The following is a 20,672-nucleotide window of genomic DNA, read 5'->3' on the forward strand; positions in this document are numbered from 1 at the left end:
TTCTGTATGTGTATAAATGACCAAAACAGCAGGATTAATGTGTCTCTTAGCTTCTTATAATATAAACAAGAAAGAAAATTACATTGAAACAATGGGGGGATAATAGTAATAAATGAGATCCATTATTACCAATTAAAAGTTATATATAATCTAAATGCAATCTGATCACTTTATATATTTATAAGACTTGTAAATTCACTTCTAATCTCAGAGTTTCAATTATAATTTTCAGAGAGGATTTTTTTTGCCATTCTTTTTTTTAATTGAAGTACAATCAGTTACAATGTGTCTATTTCTGTTGTATAACACAATGTCCCAGTCATGCATATACATACCTATATTCATTTTCACATTCTTTTTCATTAAAGGTTATTATAATATATTAAACATATTTCCTAGTGCTACACAAAAGAAACTTTTTTAAAAAATCTATTTTTTATACAGTGGCTAACATTTGTACATCTCAAACTCCCAAATTTATCCCTTTCCACCCCTTTCCCTTGTAACCATAAGATTCTTTACTATGTATGCAAGTCTGCTTCTGTTTTATAGATTAGTTTATAGTGTTCTTTATTTCTTTTCTTTTTTTTAAAGATTCCACATATGAGTGATATCATATGGTATTTTTCTTTATTTTTCTGGCTTACTTCACTTAGCATGACAATCTCCAGTTTCATCCATGTCATGGGAAATGGCATTACTTTATTCTTTTTTATGGCTGAGTAGTGTTCCATTGTATAAGTATATCAGAGCATCTTTATTTCGTCATCTGTCAATGGACATTTAGCTTGCTTCCATGTCTTAGCTATTGTAAATAGTGCTGCTATGAACTTTGGGATGCATGCATCTTTTCAAATTAGAGTTCCCTCGAAATACATACCCAGGAATGGGATTGCTGGATCATATGGTAAGTCTGTTTTTAGTTTTTTGAGGAATTTCCATATTGTTTTCCATAATGGCTACACCAAATCACATTCTCACCAGCAGTGTAGGAGGGTACCCTTTTTTCCACACCCTCTCCAGCATTTATCTTTCATGGACATTTGAATGATAGCCATTCTGACTGGTGTGAGGTGATACCTCATTTTAGTTTTCATTTGCATTTTTCTGATAATTAGAGATATTGATCATTTTTTCATGTACCTATTGGACCTTTATATGTCTTCGTGGGAGAATTGCTTGTTCAGGTCTTCTGCCCATTTTTGGTTTGGGGTTTTTTTTGTGTGTTGTTGTTGTTGTTGTTGTTAAGTTGTATGAGCTGTATATTTTCTGGAAATTAAGCCTTTGTCAGTATCATTATTTGCAAATGTTTTCTCCCATTCCATAGGTTGTCATTTTTGTTTTGCTTATGGTTTCCTTTGCTGTGCAAAAGCTTATAAGTTTAATTAGGTCCCATTTGTTTAGTTTTGCTCTTATTTCTCTTGCCTAGGTAGACTGCCCTAGGAGAATATTGCTTAGATTTATGTTAGAGAATGTTTTGCCAGTGTTTTCCTCTAGGAGATTTATCATGTCTTGAATTATATTTAAGTCTTCAAACCATTTTGAGATTATTTTATTTATGGAGAGAGGGAGTGTTCTAACTTCATTGATTTACATGCTGCTATCCAGTTTTCCCAATATAACTTGCTGAAGAGACTGTGTTTCCTCCCTTGTAAAATCTTGCCTTCTTTGTCAAATATTAATTGACCATAGGCCTGTAGGTTTATTTCTGGGCTCTCTATTCTGTTCCATTGATCCATGGTTTTTATGCCAATACCACTCTATTTTGATTACTATAGCTCTGTAATGTTTTCTGAAGTCTGGAAGGTTATTCTTCCAGCTTCATTCTTTTTCTCCAATATTGCTTTGGCAATTCTGGGTCTTTTGTGATTCCATATAAATGTTAAAATTGTTTGCTCTAGTTCTGTGAAAAATGTCCTGGGTAATTTAATAGGGATCACATTAAATTTATAAATTGCCTTGGACAGGATGGCCATTTTAATGATATTGATTCTTCTAATCTAAGAGCATGAGATATCTTTCCTTTTCTTTAAGCCATCTTTAATTTTCTTAATCAATGTTTTGTAGTTCTCCATGTATAATTTTTTAATCTCCTTGATCAGATTTATTCCTAAGTATGTTATTGTTTTGGATGTGATTTTAAAAGAGATTGTTTCCCTACCTTCTTTTCCTGCTATTTCATTGTTACTGTAAAGAATTGCAGCTGATTTTTGTATGTCAATCTTATGTCCTGCTACCTTGCCGAATTTTTTTTCAGCTCTAGTAGTTTTTGTGTGAAGCTTTCAGGATTTTCTATATGTAGTATCATGTCATCCACATATAGTGATAATTTTACCTCTTTTCTTCTAATTTGTTCCAACCCCTTTCATTTATATTTCTTCCCTGATTGCAATGGCTAGGACTTCCAATACTATGTAGAGAGGAAGTGGTGAGAGTGGGTAACCTTGTCTTGCTCCAGATTTTAGCGAGAAGACATTTAGTTTTTCACCATTGAGTATTATGCTGGCTGTAGGTTTGTCATAAATAGCTTTTATTATGTTGATATGTGTTCCTTCTATACCTACTTTGGTAAGAGTTTTTATCATAAATGGATGTTGAATTTTATCAAATAATTTTTCTGCATCTATTGAGATGATCATGTGGTTTTTGTCCTATATTTTGTTGATGTGATGTATCACACTGATTGATTTGCATGTGTTGAAACATCTTTGTTTCTCTGGGATTAATCCAACTTGATTGTGGTGTATGATCTTTTTTATGTGCTGTTGGATTCTGTTTGCTAATATTTTGTTGAGGATTTTTGCATCTATGTTCATCAGTGATATTGGATATAATTGTCTTTGTCTAGTTTTGGTATCAGGGTGAGTACTCCCTCATTTTCAATCTTTTGAAAGAATTTGAGAAGGACCAGTAAGAGTTCTTTTTTGTATTTTTGGTAGAATTCCTCAGTGAAGCCATCTGGTCCTGGACTTTTGTTTGCACGGAAGTTTCTTATTGCTAATTCTATTTTATTTCTAATGATTGGTCTGTTCAAGTGGTCAATTTCTTCTTAATTTAGTCTTGGTGGACTGTATGTTTCTAGAAACTTGTCCATTTCTTCTAGGTTTTCCAATTAATTTTCATATTGTTGTTCATAGTAGCCTCATTTTTTTTTCTGTGGTATTGATTGTAATTTCTCCATTTTCCTTTCTTATTATGTGTATTTATGACTTCTCTCTTGTGTTCTTTATGAGCTTGGCCAGAGGTTTGTCAATTTTGTTTACTCTTTCAAAAAACCATCTCTTGGTTTGATTGACTTTTTCTATTGTTTCTTTTTACCTCCATTTTATTTCCTCCTTGGTCTTTCTTGTTTCCATTCTCCTGCTGACTTTTGGTTTTGTTTGCTCTCTTTTTCTCATTCGTTTAAGTCAAAGTTTAGGTTGCTTACTTGAGATTGTTCTTGTTTTTTGAGGAAGGCCTGTATCACTATGAATTTCTGTCTTAGGACTGCTTTTGCTGCATCTCATAGATTTTCTGTGGTTGTGTTTTCATTGTCATTTGTCTGAAAATATTTTTAATTTCTTCTTTGATTTCGTCATTGACCCATTGTTTTATTAGTAGCATGTTTTTTAATCTCCATGCTGTCATTTTTTTCTCCCTTGTTTTTCTGAGGTTGATTTCTAGTTTCATAACATTGTGGTCAGAAAAGATGCTTGAAATAATTGCTATCTTTTTAAATCTTTTGAGGCTTCTTTTGTGCCTGAGTACATGAACTATCCTAGAGAATGTTCCATGTGCACTTGCAAAGAACGTATACTCTATTTGGGGGGAGGGGGATGTAATGTCCTAAAAATATCAACCAAGTCTAACTGTTCTATTGTATTATTTAGTTTCTCCTTTTATTACTCAGTTTTTGTCTGGAAGATTCTTCCAATGATGTTAATGGGTTAAAGTCTTCTACTATCACTGTTTTCCAATCAGTTTCCTCCATTATGTCTAATAGTATTTGCTTTATGTATTTAGGTGCTCCTATATTGGGTGCATATTTGTTAATGAATGTAATAATTTTATCTTCTATTGCTCCTTTAATCTTTACCTAGTGATGTTCTTTATCTTTCTTTATGGTCTTTGTTTTAAAGTCTATTTTGTCTGAAACCAGTATAGCTACTCCTGCTTTCTTATTGTTTCCTTTTGCATGAAATATCTTTTTCCATCCTCTAACTTTCAATTTATGTGTGTCCTTCTTCCTAAAGTGGGTCTCTTGTATTCAGCATATTTTAGGTTCTTATTTCATTATCCAATCTGCCACTCAGCATCTTTTGATTGGAACATTTAGTTCATTAAAATTTATAATAATTATTGATAGATATGTGTTTATTGCCATTTTGAACTCTGTTTTCCATTTGGTTTGTTATTTACTCTTTGTTCCTTTTTCTTTTTCTGGTTTGATAATTTTATTTTGTATTATCTTGGTTTCTTTTTGGTTTTCCTGACTCTATTGTATGCTTTTGACTTCTTGTTACCCTGTTTTTCAAGCATATTAGCCCATTACTATATCTGTTTGTTTTAAACTGATACTCATAACCTCAAACACATCATAAAAAGAATGAAAAAAGAAAAAAAAATCTATATTTTCTTGCTCCCTTCTCACACCTTTAATTATTTTGTTGTCCTCTTTCACATCTTCATGTTTATTCTTTTGCAATTCATTGTAGTTACTGCCTTTCCAATTATGGTTTACTCCTTTCTGTAGTATTCTGCTTTTTTCCTTTTTAGACCTTTCAATATTTCTTTTAGCAGAAGTTAATTATTGCTGAATTCTTTTAGTTTCTGCTTGTCTGTAAAATTCTTTATCTCTCTTTCTATTCTAAAGGTTAGCCATGCTGGATAAAGTATCCTAGGTTGCAGCTAGTTCTCATTCAAGAATTTGAATATATCTTGCCACTTTCTTCTTGCCTGCAGTGTTTGTGCAGGGAAATCAGCTAAAAGCCTTATGGAGGTTCCCTGGTAATTAACTCACATTTTTCTTTTGCTGCCCTTAGAATCATTTATCTTTAACCTTGGCCATCTTAATTATAATCTGTCTTGGTGTAGGTCTATTTGGGTTCTTCCTGGAGATCTGTGCTTCCTGTACTTGGCTATCTTATTCTTTCTCTAGGTTTGGGAAGTTTTCAGTCATGATTTCTTCAAATACCTGTTAAATCCCCTTTGTTCTTTCTTCTGTTTCTGGGACCCCTATTATGTGTAGGTTAACATGCTTAAATTATCATATAGATCCCTTATATTGCTTTCATTGGTTTTTACTTGCTTTTATGACTGCTGTTCTGATTGGGTGATTTCTGTTATCCAGTCTTCTAAGTCATTTATTTGTTTCTCTGCATTGTCTTAGTCTGCTTTTGATTGCTTTTACCTCAGCTCTTATCTCAGCGATTGAGTTTTCTGTTTTTAACTGGTTTCTCTTTATAGTTTCAGTTTCCTTTTTAATGTATTCTCTGTCTCTGTTTACAGTCTCTTTAAGTTCTTTCAGTGCTTTGATCATTCACTTCTTGAAGTCATGATCTAGTGGACTATTGAGATCTATTTCATTGATCATTCTTTCAGGGCATTTGTCTTATTATTTTAATTGGGAGTAGTTCCTCTGCTTCTTCATTTTACTTATATCTCTCCTCCACTATGGATTACGGAATATCAGTTATTTACTGTGGTCTTGATGATGTCAAGATGATGACATCTTGATTACTGTGGTCAAGATGATGTGTTCATGTGTAGATTGTGTGCCCCTAATAATTTTGTCAGAAGGTCTGTTTTTAGTATGGATGTTTGAAACATCTTTCTTCTATGTATTTTGGCTGTTATCCCTTTTGTTTGGGGTTGTGGCCAGTGTTGTGGTGACCTGAGTGGGCCCTGGTTGCTGAACAAGGCCTCCTTCTTGTTCTGTGGTTGTCACAGCCTTGACAGGGGCTTGGTCTGTTCCCCTTTTGTTGGGACAGAAGCTTCCAGACCTGTTTATGAGCTGTGGTTCATAGTAGGTATGGCTAGAGTATTTTAAGTACTCTCTGTTTTCTTTGCTTTTAGGCCTGCTTTAGCCATGGGAATGTAAGTACACTACTCTGGCATCCCCTAGGTTCTCTGGCCTCAGAGCTACCAATGCAGTTCCTCTGACTGCTGGGTCATACACCTGGATTGTGGCATGCTATTGGGTCAGCACTGTTTCTGGAACCAAACACAGCTCCTGCAATTGCCCTACTGTGTGAACTCTGCTTCCTCATTCTATAGTGGGTTGTGCCACTGAGTCAGCACTGACCCCACTGCTGCTTTCATGCATGATAGATGGGCTTGCAGAAAATGGCCACAGCAACCCTACTCCCATCTCTGTGCCAGAACTCCACTCCTTGCTCTTTTGTCTTACAGGCACAGGTCCACCAAGGCACCCATGGGACAAAATGGTCCCCTCTGTCTGGGGCTGTAAACAAATCTCAGTCCTGACTATGAAGTTGTGGAGCCCCTGGATATGGATTCAGATTTCAAGCTCACGTCTGCCTGGGATCCAAGCACCAGTAAATATGGTTGTTATGGCTGAGCCCTGCCTTTCTTCTCCTGAGAACACACCAGAGATAGTGCTGCAGGTCTGTGGAGACAAAGGGTGTGGTCTAGCCACATTGCATCCCTTCCCCGCAATTTGCACCAGAACTGTTGCTTTCTTTCTTTTTTTTTTTTTTAATAGGGGCCTAGGCTAGTCTGTTCTGTATACACTTCCAGCCACAGTGCACAGCAAACTCCAGTCCCCTGAGGAGGTTGGTTCTGTGCAGTCATCCTCAGTCCTCTGCTTGGCTCAAGCAGCCTGTCCTGCCCCATCCCCACAAGCTCATGTTTAGGGCTGTGGATTTCAGATACCCTTTGTGCCCATTTCACTTAGTTCTGTTGGCCAAGGGCTGCTGTGCACAGATCTGAGCCTCAGAGGCTCCCCCTCTGTTCCTGCTGACCTCTCCATTGGAGATGGGGGTGTCCCAGTGTATGCTCGCTGTTCCTCCTATGCAGTTCCCCCACCACAGGACAAGTCTCACACTAATTTTCTTCTCCTTCTTCTTCTTATTCTCCTTCCTCTTCCTCTTCCTCTTCTTCCTCCTCCTCCTCTTCCTCTTCTTCTTCCTCTTCCTCCTCCACCTCCTCCTCCCACTCCTCCTCTTCTCCTCCCCCTCCTCCTCTTCTCCTCCTTCTTCTTCTTCTTCTTCTTCTTCTTCTCCTTCTTCTCCTTCTTCTCCTTCTTCTCCTCCTCCTTCTCCTTCTCCTTCTCCTTCTCCTTCTCCTTCTCCTTCTTCTTCTTCTTCTTCTTCTTCTTCTTCTTCTTCTTCTTCTTCTTCTTCTTCTTCTTCTTCTTCTTTCTTCTTATTCTTCTCCTTCTTCTTCTCCTTCTCCTCCTTCCCCTTCTCCTCCTCCTCCTCCTCCTCCTTCTTCTTTTTTTTCTCCTACCATATTTATGATAAATTTTGTCTTTTGAAGAAAGTGATGCTCTGTCAAATTTCAGTAGGTGTTCTGAGTAAATAGGTAGGTCTATGGCTGTCTCTCTTGGTGTATTCATGGGAGAGGGTGAGCTAAAAGTGACCTTCTACTCCACAATCTTGGCTGCTCCCCTATCCAGAGAGATTTTTAATTTCTCAATTTTAGCATATCATGGGTATTTTCATAAAGATAATCTTTGTACAAATTGCAGGAGAATATTGGATATACAAAATATACAACATATACTAATTATAGTCATAGAACTCAAAATCATGTTGGAAACATTAGTGTTTATAAAGATACAGCCATTAGGTAGAGATAGATATTCAACAAAGTATATGTATATAAAACAGATGGTCATTCAAAGAGTAGAATATTTAGGTTTTTATGGGTATTTTAAAGATAATGAAATTGAGAAAGTTTCCAAAAAGACTGATTTGAATAAGTAGACATGAATATATAGTGCATATGTAATGTAACAATTCACATGACCCTAGAAAATTCAATACTTTAAAGCTTTGCACCATTAAAATGAAAAGCAACAGCTTAACAGTTGGCATCTTATTAAAATGCCTTGAGATATTGAATGTAATGATTTGACAACACAGATACAAAGTTATAAGAAAATAAATAATGAAGACCAAATGTGTCATTCATAAGATTTGCTCAATTGAGAGAGGAATCATTTTGGGTGAAATACAGTAATCAGGGGTATCTTCACGGTGCTATAATTAATTAAATCAGTTATGGCTATGTAGATACAGCATGATTTGAGATTGTTCCATGTGAAGACAATAATTCAAATAATTTTAATAATGATTTATTTATAGGCAGTGTCAAGATTGGATTTTTCATGAGATATTTTTCAGTCAATAACAAAAGATAAAGTTAGTAAACTAAATAGAGGCAGATTGTTGAGGAATGCAAATTCCCATAAAACCAAATACAATGGTTCATGTTACTAGTTGGGTTTTATTACTGCTACTATGCCTGAAGTGTATGCAACTTTTCAATGACAAAATATTCTTATATATATTAGGTAATTTAGTTGCCAAAATAAATTTTTGTTCAAACTAAGCCTTAAAAGTGTTGAATTATTTTCAAGTAAAGTCATAGATCTAGTAAGTTGAGAAGCCAGGACCAGAGTGCATGTATTTTTATAGCTAAGTCCAGTGCATTATTAGTCATATTCTTTGACTGCAAGTAAAAGGAATCAGAATTCAATCTGATTTAAACGGTAACAAAACTTACTAACTTTAAGAAGTTAAAGTGAAGCAACAAACAGGGTTCATTGCTTTATTGCAAGAGTTATTAAAGACAGGTATTTTCTTCATGTCTTCTCATCTATTATTGTCTTTAAGTTCATCCTCAAAATGTTAGCATTTCCAGACATATGAAATTATGATAAGGATCAAAAGAGGAAAAGAGAAAGTCTTTCCTGTGGCTTTTTTAAGGAATCAAAGGAATATTTTATAGAAGTACATTTCCCTGAGCCCCATTGAATAACATGCATGTTGTTGATATAGTAACTAAAATTGAAATAAAATTAGTTTTAAACCAATAATAACTATTCCTGGAGTTAATGGTAGGAAGTTCTTTTGTTTTATAAGTCTACATGAAGGAGAGATGAATATCTGAATAAAATTAGGATTATTTTCAGAAAGAAGAAGGAAATATCTGTGCTGGATAGAAAACTCACAATGTCAACCCCTTTTGGTGAGTTTTTCTCTGCCACCATAAACATAATGTGATTACTAAATAAACACATGACAAGTGAATCAGACAGATAAATGTGTGTGATCCTCTTTAAATTGAATAGCATTTGATAATTGGAGTGCTTCAGTTTCCTATTGATACGGTAAATAATTATCAGAAATGTAGCAACTTAACACTAATTTATTAATCTTACAGTTTTATACTTTGTTTCATAATTTATCAATTACATTGAAATAATTATTTTAAATGGTCTGAAATTTGTTTTGCTACATTTGGTATTTGATATGTAATTATAGTAAGGTTTAGTAGCCATACATGTATTTACTGATGTAGTGAGAAAACAGCAGCCTTGATGGTGTGGATAAGTGGATTTTAATCCAGGTTATGCCATGAAAATCTTTCTAATTATTTCCAAAACTATTAATTCCTATAAGACTCAGTTATCTTATGTGGTGACCAGACAACATTAACACTTAAGGGCCCTTTCAGTTATACCACTTCTAAATATCAATCTAAAAATTATAAAACAATATATCAAGTCTATAGGTATATAATAGTTAAACTATGGGTTGATTTTTTAAAATTAAAAGAATGAATTCAGAGCTGCAAAGAATAATAGTCTCTTTTGGGTTTGATTTTGAGACGTGTTATTAGTTGTGAAATAATCAACTTAATTTTGCTAATCCAGCTAATTCTTCTTGAGAATCAATTTTCTCAAATACCTACAGTTCCTTAAAAATCACAATGGCCCTGTGGAAAAAAAAACCCTAGCAGGAACCGTTACCATACCTGCTTGTTCCTTCTTAGACTAGATTTCAATGTGAAGAAACAATTTGAAAACAGGGGAAAAACATTTTTTAGGCAAGGGAGTGTAAGATCTACACTTATAAAATGATACTGGAAATATGTGGAAAGAGCTAATTTTGAGAATGTAAAGGAGATTTATTTACAAAAGCAGTTTTTTTATATAAACGCACATTTACATGAACTATTTTTTTTCCTGTCACACTTGTCTTGGAATTTCAAAGTTTTACTTAGACCTTTTATCTTGCTAAATAAAAATTATTTATTTAATATGCATCATAAAATTAAATTTTATCAAATCAATAAATAGTTGTAAAACGAGTAAGTTTGTAGAATTACAAAATGATCTCAGTACCCTAATAACTATGGATCATAACTGGAGGAAATTGTATTGTTTTTGGTCAATATTGGTTGAAGAATTTTTAGCAGATACATTGGAATCTTTACAATAAATTATAAAGCCCAAAAAAGAATGAAGTTTGAGTAAGTTGATTCCTGGGATAAGGTAACATAACATTTTAGATCTGGCCACATAAAAAATGCACCAGATTAATGTTACCATGTTATTTTCTTGTACTATGTAAGGTATTTTTAACTTTTATTTTTGAAGTAGATAGTACACCAAAACAAAATAAACAAAACAAACAGAACAAAAAAATCCCCCAAAACACCAAAAAACAAAACAAGATAAAAAACCCTTTTCTAAATAATTTTTGGCAGACAGTAACAAATGTGCCATTTCTGTCATTGTGCTAGTTTAAATTAACTCCATAGAATTTCTTACTGAGTTGTTTGGTACTCGACATGGATTAAATAGTAATGTGAAATTTTTCTATTCCATAACTTTCGTGTATACCTAACCCAGGCTAGGTGGTACCTTACCATTTATTTGATCAGTTGGCAGTTTTTCTGGAAGTACAATTCCATAAAAATATTTTCCTCTGTGTTAAAGAAACTATTTTGATCCATTGTGATGGCTTTTATTAGTTGGGCCATTTTTATTGGACAAAGTTAATAATTTTTAGTGTATAGGTGAAAATGTTATTATTTGTGATCAAAATTCAGCAGAAGACTTAAGATAGCTTCATGTCTTTCGAGTTTAGTTGTCAAAGGACATACCTAGTTTTATGGTTCTTCATATATCCTCTGATAGAAAAAATCTTCTGGTCTTTCAAGACATCAATAACCTAATTATGATTATGATTTTGAAAAATAAGAAATATTTCTTTTTATGTGTCAGTCTCTCCAATAAGTATTTTGTATTTACTTCAAATGTTTTTCTTCTGTGTGAGAACGTCCTTGCACCTTCAAATAGACTAGTTCTTTCCCTCTGATAAATTACAGCTATTAATGCTCATTTCTACTACAATAGCACATCATTTTTCAATTATTAGATCATATGTCCTTCAATTATTAAATCATATGTCATGGGAAATTCTCTCAACTCTAAATAAGTGAATTGTTTCTATAACATAAAAGATGCTAAATATTGATTAAATTAGCATAATTAAAGCAAAAGCATTTTATGAGAGGTTGAGAACTAGCTAATAGTGTTGTAACCTTTTCATTACAATCAGACACACGTCTTCCAAGCTATTTAAATTGTTGTTCCAGACTTTAAGCAGCCATTGCATGTATATACTTGTCATTCTGTATGCTTCTCTGTGTGTCAACATGTAACTTACCTTTTCTGATATTGTTCTTGAATTGCTCTTAAAATTACCCTTTTTACATTATTTAGCAATTACCTTTATTAGGAGGAGATGTGAAGGGTTCTTTAATTTGGTTGCACTTTTGATATATATGTTCAGATGGAGGTCTAGTGTCAACTTTCAGTCATGGTTTACAAGAAAATTTTCTCCAAAGCTTGTCTGAAATTTGCAAAGATAACAATTGACAAAGAACATGATATAACTATTATAATCATTTTTGTGTATTTTGTATTGCCTAAGAAAACTATGTCAAAAATTACTATTCTGTCAGACATTATGCATGAGAGGAAAATAGTTGTCTGGATTTTAGGCTGCTTAAACATGGTCTTTGAGCACACAAAGTTGGAATAGAACTGAGAAAATATATAGCAGAATAAATCCAGTCATCGTTTTATATCTAGGCTTTGAATAACTTTAACAATTTTTTGTTAGAGGAAAATGTTAGAATTTAAGATTTTTTATTGTAGTCAGCTGTGAGTATTTTTTAAATGATTACAGCTTTTATTTAATTTAGACTTAACAATTACAACAGAAAGATATTTTAATATCATTTTGGAAAACTTTTGTATATTATTCAGAATTTGTGTATTGCTCTAGTAGCTTAAATGTACTTCAGTAAAAGCTGAATTATTGTTCCTGTGTGGGAAGGTTTTAAATAAATCTTTTAAGTCTTCTGCATTATGAGGACAGGAGTTCAGTAAAGAACAGTGAATTGAACTATCTGGATTTGTGGTTTCCCTAAAAGCAGTTCATTAAAATGATCACCTACATGTATAAATAGGAAGCACTGATTGATAGGTAAATTATTTACTGCATATCAAAAGAAACTGAATTATTTCTGCAAATCATCAATTATTTTAAAATTATTTATATTTAAATATTTATTTTATAAAATTGTTATCATTAGAACAGTAGATTCACAGGATCCACATAATCACAGTAGCAGAAGTGGAGAAATTGTAAGTATCCAAACTCAAATTTAAAAAGCAATGTGGGCTTCTGGTTATCTAAATAGTCATTGAAGTAGAATAACTGCATTGGAAAGAAGTGGGATGAAAAGATACCCTTACTTTAATACATTTAGGGAATGATAAAGAAATGTTTACAAAATCAAGTCAGGGTATTTCAACATTTAAAAATGTTTCTTTTAAAATTATAAGTTGCTTTTTCATTAAACTCTTTTAAACCAGCTCTTCCTTCTGACTTCCAATTTCTATGTTTTATCCAGTGACCAAAAATAGAATCTTAGAGTCATTTTTAACTCCTTTTGCTCCCACTTTCCTATGTCCCTTTATTCTTTATATCTCAGTAATATCCAAGAAGGTTATGAAAACAGCAAAATAAAGCATCATAGGTCTGACAGAAAGACAGCCAGTAAATGTCCTGGAAGTGGATATTAAACACACTAGGTACACTGGGAAGATTCAGCTACAAGAGATAAGAGGAACCCAGCCAGCTGTACAGCATACAGTGTCAGTCAGGGTGGTGCAGGATATATCTGACAGTCCAGATGGGTTCCAGCAGGCAGTTGCATTCCAGCAGGCAGCTTCAGAGCAGGGAGTACTGAGGCCCAGATCAGAACAAAGACTTAGAGACAGTAGGCATCAAAAGAGATAAGGCAGCAGGTGTCAGAGTCCAGATTTTGGGCAGAGAAACAAGAGCAGGAGTCCAAAATCTGATGGGACTGATGACAGTTATCACAGCACTAAGGACGACATACCCAGTACTGGTGCACCAGAGGCTGGTGCTCTGAGCAAAGTCTGATTTAATGTGGGATAACTCAAGTACCTTCTGTAAAGATATTAGCTTGTCTCTAAGGATGAAATCTGAATCATTTCTTCTTGCAATGAAGAAATATTCAGGATCTTTTAAACTCTTACTCCTCCATGTCTTCTGTTGAAAATTCTCAGTTCCCCTCCTGGTGCAAATGTCTTAATAAAAATTCTGTTTATCCTGCAAACTATATTAATAATCTGGTCAGTGACTAATCTATTTTACTCCCTTTCTTTAATCCAACAAGATAAAGTTGCTTGATTAATATGCCTAATAAAAGCACAATTCAGCAACTTTAAATGACTCAGATTTGTGTATCAAATTAGGTTCAAATTTTTCTTTATGATATTCAAGCTTCTTTACAATAGAAACTGAATTTACTGCTCAAGTCTTATATCTTATTATTCTAGTATCATGCCCTTCTTATCCTTTATATGCAAGTTTCTTTCACCTATTCTGAAGAATTAGGATTTATCAGCTTTTTAAACATAGTTTTCTTCCAGACATTTTTGAGTTTGTTCTTTCTGCTGAAAATATAATCATAAAACTCTATTTAAATTTCCTTTCAATAAAAGTTTAATCCTCTCATAAATGATCACAACCCAAATTAACTTCTCCACGTGTCTTTTTCTTGTATCCTATTCCAATAAAAATTTACCTTTTGGACACTGGTGGTATGGGGTAAGAAATTACGTGCAGATTTATTTGCATAAGAAAAATATGAGCTTGCTGCGGTTGTGGAGAGCACAAAGGAACAAATTCAATCTATACTCTTTCTTCTTGACACAAATTGCTGAAGTTAATTTTAATTATTCAGAGGTCCAGGTCAACCAATGTGACCACCAACAAAAATCTTGTTTGCCTGATTTTGCTATGTATGCTTTTGTTTGAAAATACATGTATATTTTATATGTATATACATAGTTCATATGTATATTCACATATTCACATAGACGTTAATTTGGAGCTGCCTTTGCTGATTCCTATAGCATTCCATTGGATTTGTTTCTAGAATGGCATCTGTAGTCAGATTTCTGAAGTTCAGTTGCTTGCCCAGAACTACTTGTTTATTTAATTTCAAAATTTTACTCAAACTGCTTTATACTTAGATTTCCATATGTTGTGCCATATACTCAACAGTATGTTGAGTACAAGGTGTCATATATTTATTCACTTCTATAATTTTTGTTATACTTTATTAGTCTGTATGTCTAAAATTTAGAATTTCATATAATTAAAGCACTATAATAATTTTTGCAAATTACGAAATAAGATTAAGAACTCTGAAAAATTATATCTACTTCTAATGTTTAAATAATTAAATATTTCAAAATAAAGTTTTTTTGCAAAAATTAGAGTCTATGGTATTTTGATCAGGCAGTTTATATTAGTTAATATGTAATTCTCACTGAAAAAAAAATGTAACTTGGCCATAACCTTTTTTATGGAGGTCCAAGCCATAAATTCTAATTCATTAATATGTAGACTTTAGCCAACATTAAATAAATAAAGGGAATAAAGGAAGTAAATGTTAAAATGCATGTGAAATGAAAGATTAATTTTACTAACTAACATTAGTACATTTTGATCACATTTTTCTTTATTCTTAACATTGTGCCATGTTGTGTGCTCTGCATATTTTAATTTTTGTTTTATGTTAACATTGTTCTTGACCTCAGGTTTAAATTTTAATCCAATGCTTTGTTGTGCAAACAACTCCAAGAACTTCTAAAACACAAATTCAGAAAAAATTCTCTTTTAGCCTGTAAGTAAGAAAATGTTTTTAGGGAAAAAAATGAAAATATAAGTATGATTATTCTGTTACAAAAATGCACAAAATACTTTTTTTCATAATCAGGCAAAAGTATATTAAAACAAGGAAGCTACCTAGAGGTGGTCAACAAAAAAATGATATAAAAAGCCAAAATGAATCATCATTTCTGTCAGTCAATAAAATCCACCAGAAGACTTTTAAACCAAGGAGGAAATTTTAAAATACATAGGAATGTTTATAACATTAGACATTTTGAAATTTATTTTACTACATTAAAAAAATCTTTATTTCCAAACTGTAAATAATGTCTTTGAATCACTACAATTCATTTTAATCAAGTTTGCCTGTATGTCACAAGAAAGACACAAATTTTTTCACTTAGCAACTCAACAGAGACAAGAGACTGACTTAAAATAACAAAAGACTGCCTTCACAATAAAAATATAAGCAGGACTTGAATACCTGAATCAAACACTAAAATGATGTATGCATAATGTGCACAATAGAAAGGGCTTTGTATTTCAAATCTATTTTAGAAATATTAGTTACACTTTAATTTACCTTTTAATTACAAGCATACATTATTTTCTTCATAAAAAGATTTTGTATCCTTTCTTGCAAACTTTGGTTGATCATGGCATAATGAAAATGTGTAATATTATTGTGTTTTTGTGACTGATGAACTGTGGAAATTCCTTTTTTATGCCTCAGTAGTTTTTAATTTCACTATTTCAATTCCCTAAATTGTATTCAGTTTAGCAATACAGCATATTGTTTACTGTTCCTATGCCCTCTATTAGCTTTTTCAATGTTGTAACATTTGATTGTTTCCTCAGCTCTCATTTTGCCAGTTTAATCCTTGAAAAAGGAATTGCAGTTCCTGCAAATATTATCTTAGAAACATCAAAAGATTGAACTGTTCACATAAATATCATATGTGTGGGCTATAATTAAGAAAATAATAAACCAATATAACAGCCATATGAAGATTAACTTTACAGACCATAATTATATTTTTATTATTTGTATGTACCTTCTTAAATTCTACAAAACATAAGCATTGCTATTTAGTAATTCTTGCAATCCATAATTAGTGACTACTTAACCAGTTGTGGGAAGCAAGAAAGGTGTTCCCTTAGACTTCTCTTAGATGTTTTCCAGATGTTCAAACTAAACTTTAAAAGATAATGGGGTATTAGGCAGTGGGTGGCTTGAAACATTATAGGTAGGAAAGACAGCTTGAATAAAAATATAGAAATGGAAATTACAATGAGTCTCAGTCTTTAAAAATAATCAAATGTATTTAAAACATTAAAAAAAGAAACAACTTTATTCCTCAGTTTCCTCACCAATAAAATAATAATAATTATAGTACTTACTATGATCGCCACTTAAGCTATATAAGGTATTGTATTCTAGCATATATATATGCTAGAACAGTGAGGGATACATAATAACTACTAAATAATCATGAGCTATTATGCTGTCAGTTCATCTGTATACAGATATTTCTATAAAATCTCACATTTTATAGCAAAATCAATTTTTTTTCTGAAAAAATATTAGTGCAAAATCACCTGCCAAAAATAACAGGGCTGAAAGGAAAAACAAGATTCTACATTGGTTACTGTAAAATAACCCAATACGATGAACTTAGTAAAAAAATACTATGCCAATGAAACAGCAGCAGAAGTTAAAATCTCCACTGGCATTTGTATCAAACATCCCAATCTGTGGGGTTTTGCAAACTTGATAAAGAGAGAGTTTTGTTTCTCTCTTTAAAGATAGTCAGTGAATGCATTCACTTCTTACATAAAGACCAGTTTAAATAAAAGTAGAAATGTAATCTATCATCTTAGACATGCATGGGAAAAAAAGGAATATATATTTACCCAATGATAGAGCAGAGAACTTAAAGTAATGGAAACTGTAGCTCATCTTATAGTTACTAAATCAAACTAGTACTATAAGATGACAGTTCTATGGGATTTTCATCTTTCTTTCAAAAGTTGTTATGTATTTGTAAAATATGCTCTTTAGTTGTAAGGAAATAATTGCCCCTAATCACTACAAAAGAGTAAATTCTGAGAAATTGCATATGAATCAACATCAGTTATGCATTTTACATATATTATCCCATTTTTTGCCAAAAGTTTCAGTCAGTGTGCATTGAAGAAACACATATTGTAGGAGAATAGACTGTACTTTCAAACTTAGATATATTATCAGCAGGTTTTCACTCCCTTGAATATTTAAAAGAGTTGTCTATAATTATTTCTCCTACTTACTTTTCAGCTCTGTTCAAACTGAAATACAAGCCTGATTTGGTTAGTCACAGATAACCTCTATGCTCTTAAATCCAATGGACCTACTTTACTCTTGCTCTTAAGGATTATAGCAGCATTAACTATAGCTTACCTCTCCTTTTATGAAGATTTGTCTTTTCAAGGCATCCAAGATATAATACCTAATTTATTTTACTTCTACATGAATAATAGCTCCTTCTTCATCTCCTTTGAAATTTCAAGCTACTTTTATAAATTTTTCTAATTTAGGAAATCTTCAAGGACATCATCCTGTTGACCCCTTTTTCTTTTCATAAGCTATTTCATAGAAACCAAGTCTCCAAACTACCAAAGGTTACATACAAATGTTTCTCAAAAACGGTGTGTGTGTGTGTGTGTTTGTGTGTGTGCGTGTGCATGTGTATGTGTGTATGTATGTATTTCAGTCTCATACCATGGAAGTTAGATAATTTAACCTTCAGTCTTTCTTTAACAGTGGCTAATGGCTAATAGTTGGTCACTAGACCTCCATTCACCCTAACAGCATCTCGTCTTCCCTCTTTCACTCTACATTAGTCATCTTTGTATTGTTTATACTCACTTTCTCAAGTCAAAGAATATTTATATGGGATATTCTCCTTCCCTATAAGTTAATTTTTGTCTTTTTCCATTAACTTTGACTCCTGCTCACATTTCTGATTTCAGTTCAAGCATCATTTCCTCAAGGACATTAATTTTACCTCAACATCTTGAACTCAAACTCCCACAATTAGAGATTCCTATTGCAATGTTTTTGTCATTGCACTTTGTTATACGTGCACTACTGCATTTGCTTCTGTAGTTATTTGATATTTTATTCTCTTGTATGAGAATTTATATTCACATAGGTAGTCCATCTAAAATGTTCCAGGGCTATTCTTAGCCTTGTTAACTAATAGGTGCCTAGTAAATGTTTGCTGAATGAATCAATTAATAATAGCCTAAAGAACTGTGTATGCATCTGTAGTCCTGTAATTTTTTTTACAATCTTCCCTAAAATGCTATTAAAAATGGACTAGTTTCAATATCCCAGTAAATCTTCTAATTTTGGAAGGAAATCCAGGTGGTTGGATGGAGATGACTGAATGAAGAAGACTAATCTGTATTATGAGAAGCTAGGTTGTCTTGGTTTGGTTGTATTTTTTTTTTTTTAATAATTTTCTAGATCTAGGGAGTATTTTTTGGACATATGTCTTTCTTTTGTGATCTGCCTACCTCCCACCACTTTTTGCTTGTGCAAATGTTACTACTCAGTGACCTGACTACAGAGAGTTCTCCTATTACCTGAAGTAATCTGACCTGGGCAGTAGTGGAGAAGATTTAGCAGTTGACTGATTACTCCCATTAGAATATTTATAGTACTCTATAAATCTGTATACAAAGGGTTCCTAGTACTTTTTTACATGAGGTTTTTCTGATGATTGTTGATAAAAAGAGTTTGAAATGTGTATAATTTTAGGATATTTCCTATTATCAACTTGGAAAATGTAAAACCAGCTCATCTTTATATATAAGAAGAGAAGTTGGTATTCACTCTTGAATATGACTAAAAGAGCTTCCTGAGGCAATGAGGAGACAGCATAAAGAATACTGTGCCTGGATTCAGACATTCTGGGTTTAAAACTCCAGTTTTAACACTTATACCTATGTTCTATGGGAAAATAATTTAACTTTTTGGGGCCTTAATTTGCTGTTCTGTCAAAAGAAGACTAAAAATGATATCTACCTACAGATGCTGTGAATATGAAATAGGAAATTTGATACAATAATTATGTGGTTAATGTATTTTATATTAAATTATGCAAGTTTTTGTTGTTATTATTATAAATTTATCTCAAAGTTATATAGAAGAAAAAATATATTTCTAATAACAAGTAATATTAAAATCTTTGAGGAGCCATATTAGCTTGAAAGAAGTTTAACAATTTTAAATTGGAAGTCTCCTACTGAAAGATTTGTGCCTCATATTGTATTCTACTTTAATCTTCTCTACACTATGCTATCCTATCCCACCTCACCCTACTTTTAGTCCAGCCCAGTCCATTCCATCCCATCCTCTCCTCCAAAGATTTATTATCCCTGAATCTATTTTACCTTCTATTTTATAGAGGATTTATATACTTCAGTTTTCCTCCAAATCATGATTATTTCAGAAATGTTTTTCTGACTGCATGTCTTTGAAGAATGGATATAGGTATTATAGAAGTATAGTTTATAAATTATTGAGTATGAAACCTGTTAAATTGGAGAAAAGTTTTAAAATGCTAACTAAACTTTGTTATATTTTTAAAATTTTTAAATATATTCAAAATCAGTTTACCTTTCCTCAACTGCCACCAAGGTGCTTGGTCCTTCCGAGGAAGCTAAGGTCGCATTGGAGTGAGGTCCTAACTTCATTCAGCGACTAGCCCCGCACCCGGAAGCGCCCACCTGGAGCTCTCCGGTGCCTTGGCCTCAGTCTCCTAGCTCACCTGCATCTACTCAGCCTACGGCGATGAGGTTATGGTCACAGAGGATAAGATCAATGCCCTCATTAAAGCAGCCAATGTAAATGTTGGACCTTTCTGGCCAGGCTTGTTTGCAAAGGCTCTGGCCAATGTCAACATCGGGAGCCTCATCTGCAATGTAGGGGTTAGTACACCTGTCCCAGCAGCTGGTGCTGCACCAGCAGGAGGTCCTGTCCCCTCTACCACAGCTGCCCAAGATGAGGAGAAGAAAGTGGAAGCAAAGAAAGAAGAATCCAAGGAGTATGATGATGACATGGGTTTTGGCCTTTTTGACTTAACTTCTTTAGTAACACTTCCAATAAAAAGCTAAGCTCTTAAAAAAATCAGTTTGAGATAATCAATGGCATGCATGTTTTAATTGGCATGTATTTTTTGTCTTAGTGTATATAAACCATAAGGTATTTATACAAGTTTTCTATGGTTAACAAAATTTGAGGAAATAAATTTTTGGTGTATCTCTTCTGTAGCCTCATTAAAACTCAAATTTCATGGCTAATTATTATTACTTTAGAAACAATTATACATAATTATTACTTTAGCATCACAATATATGACCTCTATGCAACTAAATACATACAAATAA

The 20,672-nt window shown here is 32.9% G+C and overlaps 1 pseudogene; it reads left to right on the forward strand.

Moving 5' to 3' along the window:
- The first annotated feature begins 19,766 nt into the window (after positions 1–19,766).
- On the forward strand, positions 19,767–20,399 carry LOC105083668 (large ribosomal subunit protein P1 pseudogene; annotated as a pseudogene).
- The last annotated feature ends 273 nt before the right edge of the window (positions 20,400–20,672 follow it).

This window comes from Camelus bactrianus, chromosome 14, assembly GCF_048773025.1.
Source record: "Camelus bactrianus isolate YW-2024 breed Bactrian camel chromosome 14, ASM4877302v1, whole genome shotgun sequence".
Classification (NCBI taxonomy): domain Eukaryota; kingdom Metazoa; phylum Chordata; class Mammalia; order Artiodactyla; family Camelidae; genus Camelus; species Camelus bactrianus.